Source organism: Neoarius graeffei, chromosome 16 (genome assembly GCF_027579695.1).
Source record: "Neoarius graeffei isolate fNeoGra1 chromosome 16, fNeoGra1.pri, whole genome shotgun sequence".
NCBI classification, from domain to species: Eukaryota; Metazoa; Chordata; class Actinopteri; order Siluriformes; family Ariidae; genus Neoarius; species Neoarius graeffei.
The window spans coordinates 7,214,440-7,235,563 of NC_083584.1; the positions used below are offsets into that span (position 1 = coordinate 7,214,440).

Consider the following 21,124-nt stretch of genomic DNA (forward strand, 5'->3'; position numbering starts at 1 on the left):
TTGTACAGCAACGTTGTCATTACAACGTTGACCCACTTTTAACGTGCCGAGTACCGACTGTAGCCGCTAACAAATGCTAATTAGCTTGCTGTCAAGTTTTTCCTTTGTCACGCTTTAAGCGTAAGGTCATGGATGTTCCTACTGCTTGTTCCTGATGTAATATGATATGTGATATGTGCTGTTGTCTGTTCATAGCCACTTTTTTCAATCTATGCAGTTAGCATTGTTTTGTTACTAGTCTTGTAAGTTTCTTTTTGCTGTTTAACCGAAGTGTAACTGCTGCCATCTTAACGAGATCGCCATCGCAAGAGATTTTCTCATTGTTTTTAACGTCATTACAACATATTTTACTTTTATTCATTTACCCCCTCTGTGTAAATTAGAAAATGGCGCAACTTCCTCTGTAGCCGTCAACAGACAAGCACAGACTTGTTTTGAGCCAATCACAACAGGGCAGCACTGTGGCCTGAGGTAAAACATGATAGTTAAGTTTGTTTAAATTACAAAAATGAGTACACCCAATGACTGTCTCATATACTCTTTAAAAGTGGTATTTACTCAAACTGTTTGCATAGAATGAACTTTGGGGTTAACAGTGTAATAGTGTTGCAGTGTTCTGCAAATTTGCAATTTAATATTTCAGATCTTGAGACATGAAAGTGCTATTTTAAAAAATAAAAGGTCAAATGTTTTCTTTGTCTATTTAGTTCACTTTATTTCCTCAATAATTTTCCTTGATTGAGAAATCGGTCTGGGCTCTTATGGGTTAATCAGTAGCCTGCATGCTAGTATATGTTCCATTTACAGTCAAACATTTTTGATGTACTCCAGGCTCAATTTTGATTAATCAAAAATCTGCGTAGTAGTCCAGTCTGAAGATGCTCTTGCACATTCGGTGTCAAATGAACAAAAATTATGGGAGGATATAGGTTTAATAAGGTTTACAATTTTTGAAGTGAGTGATGGATTGATAAGTTTAGATGTGTTCAATATTTTCTTATCTTCAGACATAATAGTGTAGGAGATGTTTCTATACCTGCTTGATAGTTTAGACTGAGACTCCAGTCTTCCTCAGAAGAGTCATTAGTCCTTAAATTAAATTCATTATAGACGTGAACTTAAAATCAGTGTTTTATTTTATGGCCTTGGTGCCCTGGCTTTTGGCCTTCGTGCCCTCAAAAAATTGACCACACAAAAGGCCAAGTGGCCTTGCCCCTAAAATGACGAAATTCCAGGCCTGGTACAAAGTAATGGTGAGTGCAGAAGAGAAGTAAAGCAGAGAGTGCAAGCAGGTTGAAATGGATGGAGGGGAGTGTCAGGAGTGATTTGAGACAGAAGGTTGCCAGCAAGAATGAAGGGGAACATGTACACAGTGTCATGGTGGTGTAGTGGTTAGCGCTGTCACCTCACAGAAAGAAGGTTGTGGGTTCAAGCCAAGTGGCCTACAGGGGCCTTTCTGTGTGGAGTTTGAATCTCCTTCCTGTGTCTGTGTGGGTTTCCTCTGGGTGCTCTGGTTTCCCCCACAGTCCAAAGACATGCAGTGAGGTTAACTGGCTATTATAAATTGCCCATAGGTAAATGTCAATATATTTTTGATACATTTAATCAAAATATATTGATATTCATTTAAAAAAAAAAAGACTCCTTCCATATGAATTTCGAGCCCCATGGTCTGAGTTTATTCCTGGTCAGATCCAGTTCTCTCAGACTGGAGAATTCAAAGCTGAGCACTGAGGCCAAAGCTGCACACCCTTTCTCATTCAGACCACGATTATTAAATTCTGGGAAATGCACCACTTGTTTTTCATACAAGGTACATCCAGGACATGGGCAACTAAAAGCGTGACACAAATCTGTCACTCATGAGGAAATCCATGAATGTTTGTCTGTTTGTTTGCTTGTGTGTGTGAGAAAGAAATAATTCTACAAACAATTCACAAAGCTGAAATTCTCATCCATCCTGAACAATGATTGCAGTACAAAGGAGTAAATATTCTGTCTTTCGAATCCTCACTGGTTTCAAAGCGTATTTTTAGCTCCTTTGATTAATTAAATTATAAGCTGCAGGAACCATATCATATTTAAAAAGGTGCTGAACAACTTCACCTGAATAATTTGTAATGCCAAAACTATATAATCATAAAAGCTCTTTGCAGTGTCAAGACAAGCAAAGATCCGTAACATCAAATACATATACAAAACGCAACTAGTTCATTTATCACATAGTGACAGGAAGAATACAGAGCAAAGCCCCAATTGATTTTCAACCCCTTTAGCAATTTTTTTTTTTTTTTTTTTTAATAAACTACACTGGATGCCCTTCCTGATGCAACCTTCCCTAATCTTTCCGGCCTTGGGACCAGCACGAAGTATGCACTGGCTTGTGTAAATCCAGGTTTTTTTTTTTGTTTTTTTTTACCAACCTGCATGTCTTTCAATCATAGGGGAAACTGGAGCGCCCAGAGGAAACCCATGCAGACATGGCAAGAACATACAAATTCCACACAGAAAGGCTCCCACTGGCTGTGGGGCTTGAACCCAGAACCTTCTTGCTGTGAGGCAACAGTTCTAACCACTACACCACTGTTCTACCCCAATCAAACATTGTGATCAGAAAATTACAACTCAAACGATGCAGTGAAATGAAATTTTCACCCTCAGGACATTGATGATGAACCTCCATCCTCGCCTTCAGTCTTAATAAAGAATGCCTTATTGAGGAGCAGGTCATGTGACTCTCAGAGAGATGATCTTACCCCAGTGTCTCCAGTTTGCAGTGAGGATTCTCCAGTCCAGCAGAGAGACGCTTCACTCCTGAGTCTCTGAGTTTATTCCAAGACAGATCCAGTTCTCTCAGATTGGAGGATTCAGAGCTAAGCACTGAAGCCAAAGCTGCACACCCTTTCTCATTTAGACCGCAATTCTTCAACCTGAAGGAAAGAACAAAATACATGATGAAATAACAGTGTACAATATTAAAGAAGTTCTCTTTAAAATGTGAAATGTACAATCCTGGTATACAAGGGGTGCAACATGCTGCAACATTTATGTAATGTGTGTTTACTGAATGTAGATTACAGACATTTATACAACAGCACTCTTGAGTCTGGATTCTGATTGGTCAGAAGGTGCTGATTAATTTTCGATAAGAGCAGCTCCGACAGTAGTACAGCTGAATATCACAGGTTTATATTAATGCACTGGAATACACTTGGTGTGTGTGTTGTGTTGTGTGTTTTTTTTTTTTTTTTTTAAAAGCTCATTCACAGGGACTTTCATGGAAGAGTGACTAAAGCTAAAAACATAAACCCAGGTTATTATAAAAGAACTCTATCATGGTGATCTGGTATAGATTTCTGTATGATGGCATTGATGTCAGATTTATGGAAGGAGTCTTCAGTGTCAGCACTTTGTAATATTCAGTGAGTTTTTCCTCCTTCACAATGGAGAATGTTGCACCTTCTGGTTTCTTATTAATGTAATTAGTGTTTTGGGTTTTTTTTTTAAAAATAAAATTCAAGTGAGCAACTTTGGAGGTGGCGGCACGGTGGTGTAGTGGTTAGCGCTGTCGCCTCACAGCAAGAAGGTCCTGGGTTCGAGCCCCGGGGCCGGCGAGGGCCCTTCTGTGCGGAGTTTGCATGTTCTCCCCGTGTCCGCGTGGGTTTCCTCCGGGTGCTCCGGTTTCCCCCACAGTCCAAAGACATGCAGGTTAGGTTAACTGGTGACTCTAAATTGACTGTAGGTGTGAATGTGAGTGTGAATGGTTGTCTGTGTCTATGTGTCAGCCCTGTGATGACCTGGCGACTTGTCCAGGGTGTACCCCGCCTTTCGCCCATAGTCAGCTGGGATAGGCTCCTGCTTGCCTGCGACCCTGTAGAAGGATAAAGCGGCTAGAGATAATGTGATGTGATGTGATGTGAACTTTGGAGGTGTAAAGGCCAAATATGAAAGTCGTCTCTTAAATTCTGGTTTCAAGAGAGTGAGATGTTGTATGGGAGTGATGGTCAGGGGTCCACAATCTTTTTGACACATATTGTACATGCAACTCTTATTTGAGTGCTTATCTTATGAGGACTAAAAATCCAGCCACTGGGGGTGTATAAGTGTACTCTTGGCACCGGTCCCCGGATAAATGGAGAGGGTTGCGTCAGGAAGGGCATCCGGTGTAAAAAACAGGGTTTTCATTAGTAACTGATTGCTGATCGAAATCATCAGTTGTAATGACGTCTGAATCGGTTGTTTTTCGGCCAAAAAAACCCCCCATTCATCAGTATACACCAAATAAATCATAAAGTATTCACTTTATTATAATTTTGTAACTATTTAACACACAGAAGACCATTAAACAATTGCATACGGGGCTACCTGAAGTGGCCAAAATAACTAGCCAGCAGCTAAATAACCTTGCGGTGCACACGCAGGTTGTTGTAGCGTTATTGTGCAACAGTTATGCTTATCTATCGTCTTTTGTTAATTTTTTTCATTTATTCAATATAAAAATGATCATGTACATGATATATATAAAATACAAGTACAAAAAACATTAAAATATTGGGATGACAAAGTGTAAACACTTTCTGACCATACACAGTTACAGTAATCATATAACAGCGCGCACACACAAGTTAAGTTCAGGTCTTTTATTTAACGTATCTGTGATCGTGTAGGCGAGAGCTGCATTTTCCCGCTGCTTCAGTGTTTGTTTACTGCAGGACTTCCGGGTTCTTGGGTCAAAGGACCCGAACTACGGAGGCCGGGGTGGCTTTGTAGTGCCAGTCTCCTGAATGTGCACCAGCTCGTGCATGGATTGGAGTGGTTTCACCCAATTAATATTGTGTATTGTAAAAAAATGTATGCATTTATTGTAATTGGGTATTTTGTTTATGCATGGAAGTTCATTTATTTTTCACACACAGAAAAAAATATAATTAATTCAGGGATGCACAACAGGTGCATCAGTCTCAACTGAAATGTCAAATGAGTCTCACATTGACAGATGATATGTACAGTGTGTTAATTTTTTGTAAAATGATTTTAACAATGATTTAGCATTTCCTATCCATTTATTGGCCAGTTTCACTGTCAAAAAAGCCCAAAGTCTGTCAGCTTCAGGGGGACAGACTGCCACCTTACATTTTTGAAAAGTGGAGAACCCTGCCCAGTTTGCATTTTAAGTTATTGCTATTTTGCATGTTTGTCGTTCTGCAAGCGTTTGTGTTATGTTCCGATTTCCCAAATCTTGATTGGGCTTTGTGGCATACAAACTGTAATTGCTGTGAGACCCAGGAATGACTGTTGAATTTTGATTTCAGATGGACCATGGACAGCTAACGATTGGCTGTTAGAAATTGCAAAATTTGTTTCTGGTCCCCCCACCAGGGCATTGCCCTGAACCCACATGGGGGCCTAAGCGGCCCCCATGACCCCCCGCATAATCTGTTACTTTTCACATTTCATCTGTTTTTCATATTAATGAAAACCCTGAAAACTGTGCCAAATCTAACATGCGGATTGAAAAGAGAAATACCATACTGGATCGGTTGGGGCCTGGGTTAACAATGGCCACCTTCGGTACTGTTGGTCAACAGGGTGACGGTGGAAAGTATGCTACTGTTGCACCAAAATGGAGAAGGAGAAAGAGAGGGGGAGGTGTGTTAGGAGAAAGCATGAAAGATGGAAGGGATAGAGCTTAGAACTGAGGGTAGGAACACTGAATGTGGGAACATTGGCAGAGCGAGAGAGTTAGCAGGTATGATGGAAAGAAGGAAGTTGGACATTTTGTGTGTGCAGGAGACGAGGTGGAAGGGAAGCAAGGCCAAGAACATTGGAGGTGGATGCAAGTTGTTTTATTATGGAGTTGATGGAAAGAGAAATGGTGTTGGCAGCGCTCAAAACTAACGGTGTCCCGACGTCCCGGGGACCATAAAAAATGTCATCGGGACACAAAATTATCATATCTGGGACAATCCCGGGACAATAGAAAAAAATAGATCTAGAAAAAAAGTTCTACATTAATATTATTTACAAAGCCGTAAACCATACGTAGACATTCACCTAATTTTGTCAATTTTAATTTTAAAACGTTAACAGCGAAAAATACATAGTAGCTACACTTTCGATGCACCTGCATCCGTAGGCTACAGAGCAGCGCATTCTGTTCTAGAATCTTCGGCCGGAGTCCGCATTATATGGACTTGGAATGGAATTGCTACCGCACACGCTGCGCCGACTCTTGCCAGAACAAAAATGCTTAAGTGGTTGAAGCGGACCGACCGCGGGGAAGAAACTGAAAGCCCAGACATAACGTCTCCGGGACCTTCAGGATCCAAAGTGTCATCGCCTGGTCTGCAGGCAACGCTAGCAACTTAATGAACACTGTTAGACACGTTATAAAATACAACAGGAATGATGTGGATGATATTGACGGAAGATACCGTTCAACAGAATAAGTGAGTTTTCTTGGTGTCTTTTTAGTTCAGAAAGTTTAGTCAGTCAGCAGCACAACTAGGCTAGGACCTGCTGGCACTATGCTGATGTTGCTAACATTTGCACCCATGTTTCGGCAGCGAAAGTTCATAAAAATGGATAACGGTAATGGTGAAAATTATAAGTTGGCCTTATAAATGCCAACAGATATTCAAGGTATAAGTAGATGAAATGAACATAAAAGGGGTCTTATTTTCAACTAAAGTGTACTGCAGATGTAGGGAGTTTAAACATTTTCTGAATGAGCTAGTTGGCCCCTTTAAATAAACAGGTATCTATTCATACAGTGAGATCGCCAAAGTTTAATAAACTGAAAATGCAATAACTGTAATTTTGAAGTAGATGATGTATAGGACATGTGTCACTTGTGTCTTGTGACTTATTGTAAAAATGATATAAAGGGTTCAAAATCGCATAGTGACAAATATAATAGTAACTTCATATGATAATATTAACCACTGGTTATTTCAGAAAGAAAAAAAAAATGGGGACACTATTGCTTCCATTCGGGACAATACAACACAGAATTCGGGACCACTGGGGGACACAAAGAAAAAAAGTTAATTTCGAGCCCTGGGTGTTGGTATTGTTTTGAGGGGAAAGTTGGTCAGTAGTGTGATTGATGTGAAGAGGGTGTCAGAGAGAGTGATAGGCATGAAGCTGGAGATTCAAGGAGTGGTAATCAATATTGTGTGTGTGCATATGCCCCACAGGTTGGATGTGAGCATGAAGAGTTTTTCTGGGAAAAGATGGATGAAGTGGTAGAGAGTATACTGAGGGAGGAGTGTGTGCTGATAGGAGCAGATTTCAACAGACATGTTGGCGAGGGAAACAGAAATGAGGACATGATGGGCAGATATGGTGTAAGAGAAATGTGGAAGGGCAAATGGTGGTTGGGTTTTTTTTTCAAGAGGATGAATTTGGCAATAGTCAATACATACTTCGAGAAGAAAGGGCAGCACAGGGTAATGTTTAAGAGCAGAGGAAGAGCTACACAGGTGGACTACATACTCTGCAGAAAGGGTAACTTGAAGGAGATTGGAGACTGTAAAGTGATGGCAGGGGAGAGTGTAGCTCGACAACATCGAGTGGCCGTGTGCAGGATGAGCTTGAAAGTGAAAAAGGGGAAGCGTGAAATAGTGGAGCCGAAGATTAAGTGGGGGGAAACTAAAAGGTTGAACATCAGAAGGAGTTTAGGGAAGAAATGAGACAAGCATTGAGTGGTCATGGAAGTCTGCCAGAAGATTGGGATACTGTTGCTATACTAGTAAAAGAGGCAGCAAGGAAGGTGCTAGGGTGGTCATCGGGAAGGAGGAAGGAAGACAAGGAGACATGGTGGTGGAACAAAGAAGTGCAGGAAATTATAAAAGAGAAGAGGCTAGCACAGAAGAATTGGGATGATCAGAGAGATGAGACAGAAGGCAAAAAGAGCAGTAGTGAAGGCGAAAGCAGATGCATATCAGGAGTTGTATGAAAGACTGGAGACCAAAGAAGGAGAGAAAGACCTGTACAGACTAGCTAGGCAGAGAAACAGGGAAGGGAGGGATGTACAGCAAGTAAGAGTGATGAAAGATGGAAATGGAAATGTGCTGACAGAGTGTATTAAGAAGGTGGGAAGAGTACGTTGAGGATTTATTAAATGAGGAGAATCCAAGAGAGAAAAGGTCAGATTCATTGGAGACAGCAAATTAGGAAGTAGAGTTGGTTAGTAAGGATGAGGTGAGGGCAATCATGAAAAGAATGAAGACTGAGAAAGCAGTCGGACCAGATGGTATCCCGATTGAGGCTTGGAGATGTTTGGGTGAGACGGCTGTGGAGTTCTGAAATGAGATTGTTTAATAAGATCTTAGAGAATGAGAAAATGCTAAAAGAATGGAGAGTGTGCTCGTCCCAATATAAAAGAATAAGGGAGATGTACAGAGCTGCAGTAATTACAGAGGGATAAAATTGATGAGCCACACCATGAAATTATGGGAAAGGGTATTGGAGGCGAGATTGAGAAGAGAGGTAGCAATCTGTGAACAGCAGTATGGGTTTATGCCAAGGAAGAGCACATCAGATGCAATTTTTGCTTTAAGAATGTTAATGGAGAAGTACAGGGAAGGCCAGAGAAAGCTACATTGTGTGTTTGTAGACTTGGAGAAGGGCATACAATAGATTGCTGAGAGAGGAGTTATGGTATTGTATGAAAGTGTGTGGAGTGAATGAGAAGTATATTAGAGTGGTGCAAGACATGTATGAGAACAGTGAAACAGCAGTGAGGTGTGCAGTTGGAATTACTGAATGGTTCCAAGTGAAGGTGGGACTTCATCAAGGATCTGCTTTGAGTGCTTTCTTGTTTGCCATAGTGATGGATAGCTTGACGGATGAAGTGAGGCAAGAGTCACCATGGAACATGTTTGCAGATGATATTGTGATATATGTGGTGAAAGTAGAAAGGAGGTTGAGCTGGGTTTGGAGAGATGGAGGTATGCATTGGAATGAAGAGGAATGAAGGTGAGCAGTAGCAAAAGAGAATACATGTGCATCAGTGAGAATGGGAATGAGGGTGTAGTGAAGATGCAAGGAGTAGATGGAAAGAAAGTTGGTGAATTCAAGTACTTGGGATCAACTGTGCAGGAAAATGGGGGCTGTGAAAGTGAAGTGAGAGAGAGTGCAGGCAGGGTGGAGCAACTGGGGAAGGATTTCGGGAGTCATTTGTGAGAGGAAAGGTAAAATGTATAAGACAGTAGTGAGACCAGCTGTGATGAATGGATTGGAGACCGTACCATTAACGAAGAGACAGGAGGCAAAGTTGGAGGTGGCAGAGTTGAGGATGTTAAGGTTTGTGATGGGAGTGACAAGGTTGGACAGGATAAGGAATGAGCACATCAGAGGGACAGCACATGTGGAGAGCTTGGGAATTAAGCTAAGAGAGATGAGAAGAGATGCAGAGCATGTTGGAAGGAGAATGTTGAGGATGGAGCTGCCAGGCACACAAAAACGAGGAAGGCCAAAGAGGAGATACATGGATGTGGTGAGAGAGGACATGAAAGTGGCAGGTGTGGTAGAGAAGGATGCGGAAGACAGGGAGCAAAGGAGACGAGATCTGCTGTGGCAACCCTGAATCAGGAGCAGCCAAAAGAAGAAGAAGAATCTTATGAAGTCTAACCATGTTCTTCCATTTTGAATATTGTAAGAGTTTTTCAATTCTTGTCAGCATTACTTACTGAGCTTTTCTGGATGCTGCAACCACAGGCAGGAGCTTCAGAAGAACCTCATTTGATTTACTCTGATCTTTGGTATATTTCTGAAGAACAAACAAATCCTGTTCCTGCATAGATGTCAATAACACAAACACCACAGCTGACCACTGAGAAGAAGAATGATCAAGTTGGTGTAAATTTCCAGATTGCAGGTAGTGTTGGATTTCCTCAACAAGAGAATGATCCTCCAGTTCATTCAGACAGTGGAACAGATTGATGGATTTCTCTGTTGAGGGATTCTCTCTGATCATCTTCTTGATGTAATGAACTGTTTTCTGGTTACTGTGGGAACCTGTCTGTGTCACTATGGACTGTAAGAGGATCTGATTGGACTCCACTGAGAGACCCAGAAGAAAGCGAAGGAAAAGATCCAGATGTCCATTTTTACTCTGTAAAGCCTCATCTACAGCACTCTTGTGGACATCTGTGATTGTAATTTCTCTGAGCAGTGTTGACATTTTAGAAAACAGACTCTGCTGAAGAACATTGCTCTTTTCATTCATAAACACCAGGTGCACATGCAGAGCTGCGAGGTGTTCCTGAATGCTGAGATGAACAAAGCAGTACACTTTACTCTGGTGAAGCCCACACTCCTCTCTGAAGATCTGTGTACACACACCTGAATAAACTGATGCTTCTGTCACATCAATGCCACACTCCTTCAGGTCTTCCTCATAGAAGATCAGATTCCTTTTCATCAGCTGCTGAAAAGCCAGTTTACCCAGGTTCAGAACCATTTCTTTATCTGCCTCTCTGCTCTTTGTGTACTTTTTCTTTACAATGGTTGTCTGAATGATGAGGAAGTGTGTGTACATTTGAGTCAGAGTCTTGGGGATCTCTCCACTCTCTGCTTCACCCAATATTCTCTCTAGAACAGTGGCTGAAATCCAGCAGAAGACTGGGATGTGACACATGATGTAGAGGCTTCTTAATGACTTCAGGTGTGTGATGATTCTGTTGCTCAGGCTCTGATCACTGATCCTCTTCCTGAAATATTCCTCCTTCTGTGGGTTATCGAACCCTCGTACCTCTGTGACTCGATGGACACACTCAGAGGGGATTTGATCAGCTGCTGCTGGTCGGGAGGTGATCCAGATGAGAGCAGAGGGAAGCAGATTCCCTTTGATCAGGTTTATCAGCAGCACATGCACTGAGGATGATTCAGTTACGTCACACAATCTCACTGTGTTCTGGAAATCCAGAGGAAAACGACACTCATCCAAACCATCAAAAATGAACAGAACTTTGCGCAGATTGGAAATGTTCATTTCTTTTATCTCCTTAAAAAAGAAATGAAGGAGCTCCATCAGATTCAGGTTTTGATCCTTCATCAAATTGAGCTCTCTGAAAGGAAGTGGAAATATGAGATGAACATCCTGGTTTGTTTTTCCTTCAGCCCAGTCTAGAATGAATTTCTGCACAGAGATGGTTTTTCCAATGCCAGCAACTCCCTTTGTCAGAACACTCCTGATGGGTTTGTCTTCTTCAGATAAGAGCTTAAAGAGGTCATTGCATTTGATGGGTGTTTCCTCTGTTGCTGCTCTCCTGGATGCTGCCTCGATCTGTCTCACCTCATGTTCATTATTGACTTTTCCACTGTCTCCTTCTGTGATGTAGAGCTCTGTGTAGATCTCATTGAGAAGTGTTGGGTTTCCCTGGTTTGTTATCACCTCATTTACATGCTGAAACTTCTTTATCAGATTTAATTTGCATCTCTCCTGAAGATGAGGTTCAGTAGTTAGAGACTTGCACCTGTAAAATGGAAACAGACCTGTGGTGAGATCAAGCACACTTAAATCTACTGAATATGTTCACTTAAATGTTCACTTAAATCTAGTGAATATGTACTTAACTGAATCAAACTGGAGAAATTCTCAGTAGGAAATGATGAGAAAAAAAATACCACTGTTCTGGTCTCACTTATGACCCTTCTCACTTCTTACCCTGTATCTGTGATTATGATCTTCTGTTCTGTTTTGCTTCTTGCTTGCTGTAGGACACTGTGAAAACAAAATATTTTATTTATGCTCTGTGGTCAAAATTATGGACACACCTGACCATCCCACCTATACGAGTTTGTTTGACATCACATTCCAAAACCATGGACATAAATACAGAGTTGACCCCCACCCTTGCAGATTTAACATCCTCCCCATTTTTGGGAAGATTTTCTACAAGACTTTGGAGTGTCTGTGGGAATTTGTGCCCATTCAGTCAAAAGAGCATTTGTGAGGTCACGAACAGATTTTGGATGAGAAGGCCTGGCTCATGATCAATGTTCCAGTTCATCCCAAATGTGTTGAATGGGGTTAAAGTCAGGGCTCTGTACAGGACACTGGAGTTCCTCCTCCACCAAGGTCATCAAACAATGTCTTTATGGACCGTGCATAGTGCACAGGGGCACAGTCATGCTCAAACAGGAGAAGGATTTCCCTAAACTGTTGCCACAAAGTTTACAAAGCATACAATTGTCTAAAATGTCTCCTCCATCCCACTTTACTGTTGGCATTATGCATTCTGGTAGGTCTCATTCTCCTGGTATCCACCAAACCTACTAGATTCATCCATCAGACGGCCAGGTAGTGAAGCGTGATTCATCACTCCAGAGAACACGTTTCTACTGCTCCAGAGTCCAGTGATGGTGGAAACCCATTTCATGAAGCTCCTGACACTCAGTTCTTGTGCTGATGTTGCTTCCAGAAGCAGTTTGGAACTCTATTGCTAGTGATGCAATCAAGGATACTGTCAGTGATTTTTTTTTTTTTTTTTTTTTTTAAATACATTCTGCATGCTTCAGCACTTGATGGCCATGTTCTGTGAGTTTGCATGCTCTACTGCATTGTGACTGAACTGTTGTTGCTTCTAGATGCTTCCATTTCACAATAATAGCACTTACAGTTGACCAGAACTGATCCAACAAGGCAGAAATTTCAGTTACTGACTTGTGGCAAAGGTGGCATCTCATAACAGTGCTGCATTTACTGAGTTCTTCAGTGTGATTCAGTCTACTGTCAGTGTTTGTCTGTGGCGATTACATGGCTATGAGCTTGATTTTATGCACCTGTTGGAAACTGATGTGGCTGAAACACCTGAACTCAATCATTAAGAGGGGTGTCCACATACTTTTAGAAATATAGTGTGTCATACACGTCTAAGTCTTTCTTACATCATTATCTACAAACTTAAAATTACAGTTTGAAAATGGTGAGTCTGAAATCTACAAGATTTCTACATTTTCACAAATGTGACTAAACCTGATGGAGATGCCTCAGTATACAGTATCTTGAAATAATGTGTTTATAGATTTGTTTGAATAAAATTGATAAACAGCTGTTATCTTAATCTAATGTTTATTTCCAGTGTATCAGTGAGGATTCTCCCTTCCGTTTAAATGTTAATTCCATAAACTCATTACTCTCCATAATCACACAGCTGGGTCCTGATGAGTCTGATCCTTTTATCTGGGTTTCACTACACAACAGAACACATCATATATTGTACTGCACTTGAAACCACAATAAACATATTTACTAATAAGGACAAATTATTCAGCCTCAGATTGTAACAAATACAGGCACACACATTTACACACACATACTTGAGCCATAAACTAAAACATTATGTGACTTTTTATGATGCATTTCTGCAGGAATAAGCTGCAGTGCAACACACTGAATTAGATATAAGGAGATACCTGTATCCAGCTGTGGATTCTCCATCTTTAAACATTAGTGGGAAATTCATAGAGTTATCACTCTTCATAGACACACAGCTGGGCCCTGGTGAGTCTGATCTCTTCATCTGGGTTTCACTGCACAGCAAGACACATATTATAATTTGTTGTATTGCAATAAAAACCAGAATAAACACATTTTCTCATAAGGACACATCCATTATTCATATTAAGATTATTATAACTATAAACACACACACAGACGCACACACACACACACACACACACACACACACACACACACACACACACACAAGCCATAAAATATATCATGTGTGTATTTATTTTGCACTTATGCAGAAATAAGCTGCAGTGCAACACACTGAATTAGTTATAAGGAGATACCTGTATCCAGCTGTGGATTCTCCATCTTTAAAATATAGTGGGACATTCATTGAGTTATCACTCTTCATAGACACACAGCTGGGCCCTGGTGAGTCTGATCTCTTCATCTTAGGCACACTGCTTACACACAGAACACCAGATGTGTAATTTTCAGTGTCCATTTGTGTTTTACTAAATTTTGCAAAGTTCTTCTTGTAAATGTGAAGAATTTTTTTTTTAAATCTATGGGGAGGCATTATATTTTCAGGTTGTCTGTGCGTCTCTCAGAGATTCTTATTAGTAAGAAATCTCAAGAACAAGGGGTTGACAGATCAGCAGATCAACTGATTAGATTTTGAAACTGATCCACACAGAGTCAAGGTTCAACCAGTCAAATTCAGGTCACAAAATTCAATACAAATAACTAACTCACTAACCCGGGCTACTCAGCGGTAGGCAAAGGGAATCAATCCTGGAGGGTGTTGTGCCATTTTTACATCTCCTGTATGTCCCTATATCACTATATCAACAGAACACTGCAAAGGCGATCATAGATTTGAATCAGATTAATAAAGGAACTCTATCTTTTAACTCTCATGTGTTCTTTACAGAAGTCTGCAGTGAGAGTCTGAGTGAATTATAACATAGTATGCGTTTGTGAGGTTTTTTTTCTTTTCTTTCTGTGTCAAATCAAGCTGAAAGACAATATACACGCTAAAAATAATTCCGCAGTTTATTATTTATAATGAGTACATTATCAGGACTCAACATAACGACTTTACAGAGTGGCTGAGAAATGCAATCAGGGGACAGACTCAGAAAATATTACTGAAACACTGAATATTACAAAACATTTCATAACCCCCCCCCCCGGCTTTACACAAAACAAGAAATGCTGGAAACAAAATTAAATAATTTTAAAATTTCTTACACCTATATGCAAAATGAGTACAAAAATAGCCGCCCCTCACTTTAGTTTGGCCCGGACTGGTGGAGGATCTATAGACACATCACTGTACATGGAGACACAGCTGGGTCCTGCACGTTTTGATCTCCTTTTCCCAGGTTTCAATAGAAAAAAAAAATACACATTCTACTCTTAAAATATTACTTAAGGTTAATCATTTATGTTCAGCCTTTAGATCATCATTAACACAGTGTCAGTAGAGAGCACAGTCAAAGTCTCATTATAAAGGTTTTGAAAAGAAATGAAAGTGTATTTTAGTAGTTTACCCCTTTTTTAATTGTGGAAATCCATCAGGTTGGTCAGGATTACACTGATCCATCTTTCACCATTCGGAAAGAAAAGTTATTGTTCACGGAAAGACAGCTGTGTACAACCAGGCCTGATCTCTTCTGCTGTAATGTTCAGAGTTCACAGAAGAGTTTCACTACTTTTTTTCCCCCCATTCTCCATACCTGAAATTAAAATAGAAAAATCTTTCACTTTTCACCAAAAGTCCTTGTTCCCTTGGAATTAATCTCATTTTTCAAAAACAAAAGAAGTTTTCTGTTTGTTCAGCTGCACTTCTAAAAAGGTGTCGAAGCTCCAGAAACTCTTTCACTGTTGGAAAGGTAGAAGATGTTCAGGCGGATTCCCAGAAGATTCTGCGAGTAAAGTCATAAATAATAATAATGAATAATACATGATACATGGATTAAAATCAGTGTGTTTTTGTTTATTTGCTTTTGTAGCAGGGTTCTCTCTGGTTCCTCTACACCTCTGTTGTTTAACTGCAGTCACACCGTCTGCACCCGGGAGAAGCTCCATCATACAATCTACTCTTAGGAATATTTCTGCGTGTGCATTATGTTTCATGGTAGCTCATTAGGAATTGTGCTTTGGTCTTTCAGGTTCATTAAATGCATGCACACAGACAGACAGATAGACAGACAGATTCAATCTCACTATAAGAAAGTGTGAAGACCTCCGTATTTATGCTTATTACACAAAAATCTTTAATAACGAAATGTTGAAGAGGTTAAAAGAATTAAAAGTAATGAAGGGGCTTCTTAGAAACTAAGACTCAGCCCATATAAAGTTTATTGCAAAGAAAAAGTCCATAACATTCTGAGAAATTAAAATTAATTCAGAGTGAATTTTTATTAAATTACATTAAACTCCAGAGGATTCATGAGGAGGATTTCATCATGACCTGACTTCCATATTTCACTACTGATTAATTCCGTTCTGTATGTTCAGAAACATACATTTATTTTAACTTAGTTATTCGATTTATTTAAAAAATGTAACAGATTCATCAAAAGCAGATTCTACAGTACTCATCACATGACTTTCATGCATTTCTACTATAACATTTTACAATAATGCCATTTTAACATCTCCAAAAAGATCAGATTCTGTTGCATTTGTGCCACATTTTAAAATCACATAAAATTATGTCCAATTATTTTCTGAAAATTGTGCTATATTTTTATTTCAAAAGCAGATTCTCCAGTTCTCACCACGTGACTTTCTTACTTTTCTATTGAGTGGAGACTTTATAGACCCAAAGCATAATGATCACGTTCACAATTATAAGAGCAGAGAGTGTGACGGAGCTTCTCCCAGGTGCAGATGCTGTGACTGCAGTCAAACAGCAGAGGTGTCGAGGAACCAGAGAGAACCCATCTCATCTCATCTCATTGTCTCTAGCCGCTTTATCCTTCTACAGGGTCGCAGGCAAGCTGGAGCCTATCCCAGCTGACTACGGGCGAAAGGCGGGGTACACCCTGGACAAGTCGCCAGGTCATCACAGGGCTGACACATAGACACAGACAACCATTCACACTCACATTCACACCTACGGTCAATTTAGAGTCACCAGTTAACCTAACCTGCATGTCTTTGGACTGTGGGGGAAACCGGAGCACCCGGAGGAAACCCACGCGGACACGGGGAGAACATGCAAACTCCACACCGAAAGGCCCTCGCCGGCCCCGGGGCTCGAACCCAGGACCTTCTTGCTGTGAGGCGACAGCGCTAACCACTACACCACCGTGCCGCCCCCAGAGAGAACCCTGCTACAGAATTCATTATTCATGACTTTACATAATTCATTATTCATGACTTTTATAGAGGAATCTTCTGGAAAGTTGAGAAAATGCTACATGCAGGAGAAGAAGAAAGCAGTGTCACTGTAGCATGTAGAGATCCTGAGGCTTACTGAGGGGAAAAACAGCTTTCACATCCTAGCAGTATTACTAATAATAACGTTCTCTCACAAAACAAAGTGAATCTAATATTTTCGTTAGTGGAGCTGTCTGTGTCCTGTACAATATACATTAAAATAATAAAGCTTTAAATCCTTTTAAGTCACAGTATATTGGTTTACTGCAGAGGCTAATCACAGTACAGTTAGCAAACTATGTTAATCTAACTGCTACATGTCTCAGCAAGTTCAGCTGCCCAATAATAGACATCCAAATGACAAATAAAATCAATTTATATGAAAAAAAGTGTTTACAGCTGTCCTACAGAAGCAGTAATTTTCTGTCCGTGGATGTATACGACCACATCAAATTTGTAGTGTGATGCTTTAAAAGCAGACCTGAGAGCAGCTACTTTTCATAGTTTCAGTCGTCTTCTAATTTCTTATTTAAAGTTTCTTCAGCAGATCACATGATTAAAACATTTGAAACAGCCCATACAGATACATGAGAGAGGATTTGCAGGACATTTCTGCCTGAAAATAAATGCAGAGGGTTTGTCAATAAATGCGTGAGAAAATTATTGAAGCATTTTAAAAATGATGTTTCTCAAAGAAAGATAGGAAGGGATTTGGATATTTCATCCTTTACGGTGCATAATATCATGAAAGGATTCAAAGGATCTGGAGGAATTCCATACCTGTCAACCCATTTCAGAGTCCAGCCTTATACGCCCTCTCAAAAACCCTGACTGAAGACAAAAAAATCCTCACAAACTAAAATTGAGACAATTATATTTTGTTTTTGAGGAATACTATATTGAAAAACAAACAAGGAAAAAATTCACTCGCACTTCTTCCACATCATAATTTGCTTTCTGAAGTTCATGATCATGTTCATCCCATAATTCAGAAATCGGCCAGGATTGCACTGATCCATCTTTCACCATTAGGAAAGAAAAGTTATTGTTTATAGAAAGACAGCTGTGTACAACCAGGCCTGATCTCTTCTGCTTGAATGTTACACACACACACACACACACACACACACATGTTGAAGTTTACTTACTGTAACAATTTTAGCAGAAAGAGAGGGGTTTTTTTTGTTCCCAAATACAACATTTAATAAATTAATAAACTATTTGATACAAATTAAAATATATTGTATTCATTCAAGTAATTTAATTTTTATTTAAACATTAATTAGGGCCCAAGCACCGAAAGGTGTGAAGACCCTATTGTTTTTTGAAGTATTTATTATTATTATTATTATTATTATTATTATGCCTTTTTTCGGCCCTATTTGAGGCATTTCCCATGCACAAAAACTCATGAAATTTGATACACACATCAGTCCTTGTCCTCGCTACTCAGCCACAGACTTCTGGCCCCGGGCATGGCCCAGGGACTTCATAGCGCCCCTTTTTCCATTTCCCATTGAAATGAATGGGTAGAACTCCATTTGCAATGAAATTACACATGGTCATTTTTAACGTACTTCTCCTAGACGGTTCATCAAATTCATGTCAAATTTGGCAGACATGATGCCAAGATATTGCTGAAGTTACAGTAAATTGCTAAGGGATTTTTGATATGTTGTAATATGTTGAAATACTATAACATATAATATGCCAAGATATTGCTGAATGTTGAACTTGATATCTTGTAATATGATTCTGATTCTGATACTCTTTAGCCGTTATGGGCCTGTCTGGTATATTGCCACCAACTGGCCAAGGAAAGAATAGGGTTTTGAATATGTGTGTTTTGACACATGATGAATTTTAACATGCTCCTCCTAGACGGTTCATGAGATTCATGTGAAATTTGTTATACGTGATGCCAAGATGTTGCTGATATTAAATTGCGAAGGGATTTTTGATATCTTGTAATATGTTGAAATTGCCTTATGATTTTAATATCTTGCCACATAAACAGGAAACGTGTCAGAAAGCCACAGTGCATATGGTCGGACACTTCTTACTTCAATAGATATTATGATTATTATGATAACCTGACGCCCAATGGGCCTGCCTGTTATAGCGCCACCACCTGGCCAAGCAGGAAATGGGGGAAAAAATGTTCAATTCATTGATGGATTGATCTGAAACTTTACAAAATATTGGATATCATGAGTTTGATGATACAATTCTGTGCACACTTGTACACACAGTCATATGCATATTTATGCATACACACATACACTCTCTCACAAGTATGCACTCACATGCGCACACATCTATGAGCATACTCTCTCTCACACACACACACTTTCTCTCTCTCTCTCTCTCCCTCTGACAAACAGACACACACACAAACACACACAATAATAGCAGCACTCCAGCAGAGCACCATACCTAAGAAAACATGGTAAACCCATCGAGTCGATTTTTTGTGGTTTGTCCGTGTACGTGTACCACCAGTCATACACACCGCCTAGTGGCCAGTGTTAGTAATTACCAGTCACACACACCGCCTAATGGCCAGTGTTAGTAATTACCAGTCACACACACCGCCTAGTGGCCAGTGTTAGTAATTACCAGTCTCACACACCACCTAGTGGCCAGTGTTAGTAATTACCAGTCTCACACACCGCCTAGTGGCCAGTGTTAGTAATTACCAGTCATACACACTGCCTAGTGGTCAGTGTTAGTAATTACCAGTCACACACACCGCCTAGTGGCCAGTGTTAGTAATTACCAGTCATACACACTGCCTAGTGGCCAGTGTTAGTAATTACCAGTCATACACACCACCTAGGGGTCAGTGTTAGTAATTACCAGTCTCACACACACCGCCTAGTGGTCAGTGTTAGTAATTACCAGTCTCTCACACACACCGCCTAGTGGTCAGTGTTAGTAATTACCAGTCTCTCACACACACTGCCAATTGGCCAGTGTTAGTAATTACCAGTCATACACACCACCTAGGGGTCAGTGTTAGTAATTACCAGTCTCACACACACCGCCTAGTGGTCAGTGTTAGTAATTACCAGTCTCTCACACACACCGCCTAGTGGTCAGTGTTAGTAATTACCAGTCACACACACTGCCAATTGGCCAGTGTTAGTAATTACCAGTCATACACACCACCTAGTAGTCAGTGTTAGTAGTTACCATTCATACACACCGCCTAGTGGCCAGTGTTAGTAATTACCAGTCATACACACCGCCTAGTGGCCAGTGTTAATAATTACCAGTCATACACACCGCCTAGTGGCCAGTGTTAGTAATTACCAGTCATACACACCGCCTAGTGGCCTGAGTTAGTAATTACCTGTCATGCACACCGCCTAGTGGCCAGTGCTAGTAATTTCCAAGATGGCAGCATGCGTGGTTGCAGTGGCTCACAGCTCTCCTTTTCAGTACTCTTTTTTTTTTTTTGTCTCATCTCATTATTTCTAGCCGCTTTATCCTGTTCTACAGGGTCACAGGCAAGCTGGAGCCTATCCCAGCTGACTACGGGCGAAAGGCGAGGTACACCCTGACGGTGTTGACATAATTGCAGGAGACTTTAATAAGGCCAACTTGAAGACTGTACTGTCGAAGTTTTACCAACATGTTAAGTGTTCTACTAGAGGGGAGAACACTCTGGATCATGTTTATTCTAACATCAAGCACGCGTACAGAGCCATACCCCTCCCCCACCTTGGCCAGTCAGACCATCTTTCCCTCCTGCTCTCCCCAGCCTACACCTCCCTCAGACGCAGAGCCAGGCCCACCACAAGGACTATCACATCCTGGGCTGACAATGGACTCTCCAAATTACAGGACTGCTTTAAATGGACAGATTGGGACTTATTCGAACACCAGGAGCTGGAGGCATTCACAGGAACGGTACTGGACTTTATCAAGTTCTGTATCGGAAATGTGACGGGGGATAAAAACATCCTGGTTTTCCCAAATCAGAAACCCTGGATGACCAGCCAGGTCCGCTCACTCCTCAGGGCTCGCGACGCTGCCTTCAGGTCAGGTGACAGAGCTCTGTACAGTGCCACTCAAGCTGATCTAAAAAGAGAAATTAAAAAAGCCAAGGCAGATCATAGGCTGTGCATAGAGTCCCACCTGTCCAGCAACAACATACGGGAGGTGTGGCGGGGCATACAAGACATCATGAACTTCAGAGACTGTGATGCGTCAACAGGAGACTGGAGTGCGCCGCTGGCAGAGGAGCTAAATTGCTTCTTT

At 40.7% G+C, this 21,124-nt stretch overlaps 1 pseudogene; it reads right to left on the reverse strand.

The window, feature by feature from the left end:
• The window catches only part of LOC132901033 (NLR family CARD domain-containing protein 3-like), a 70,507-nt pseudogene extending 55,309 nt beyond the window's left edge, over positions 1-15,198 (reverse strand).
• Between the last annotated feature and the right edge of the window lie 5,926 nt (positions 15,199-21,124).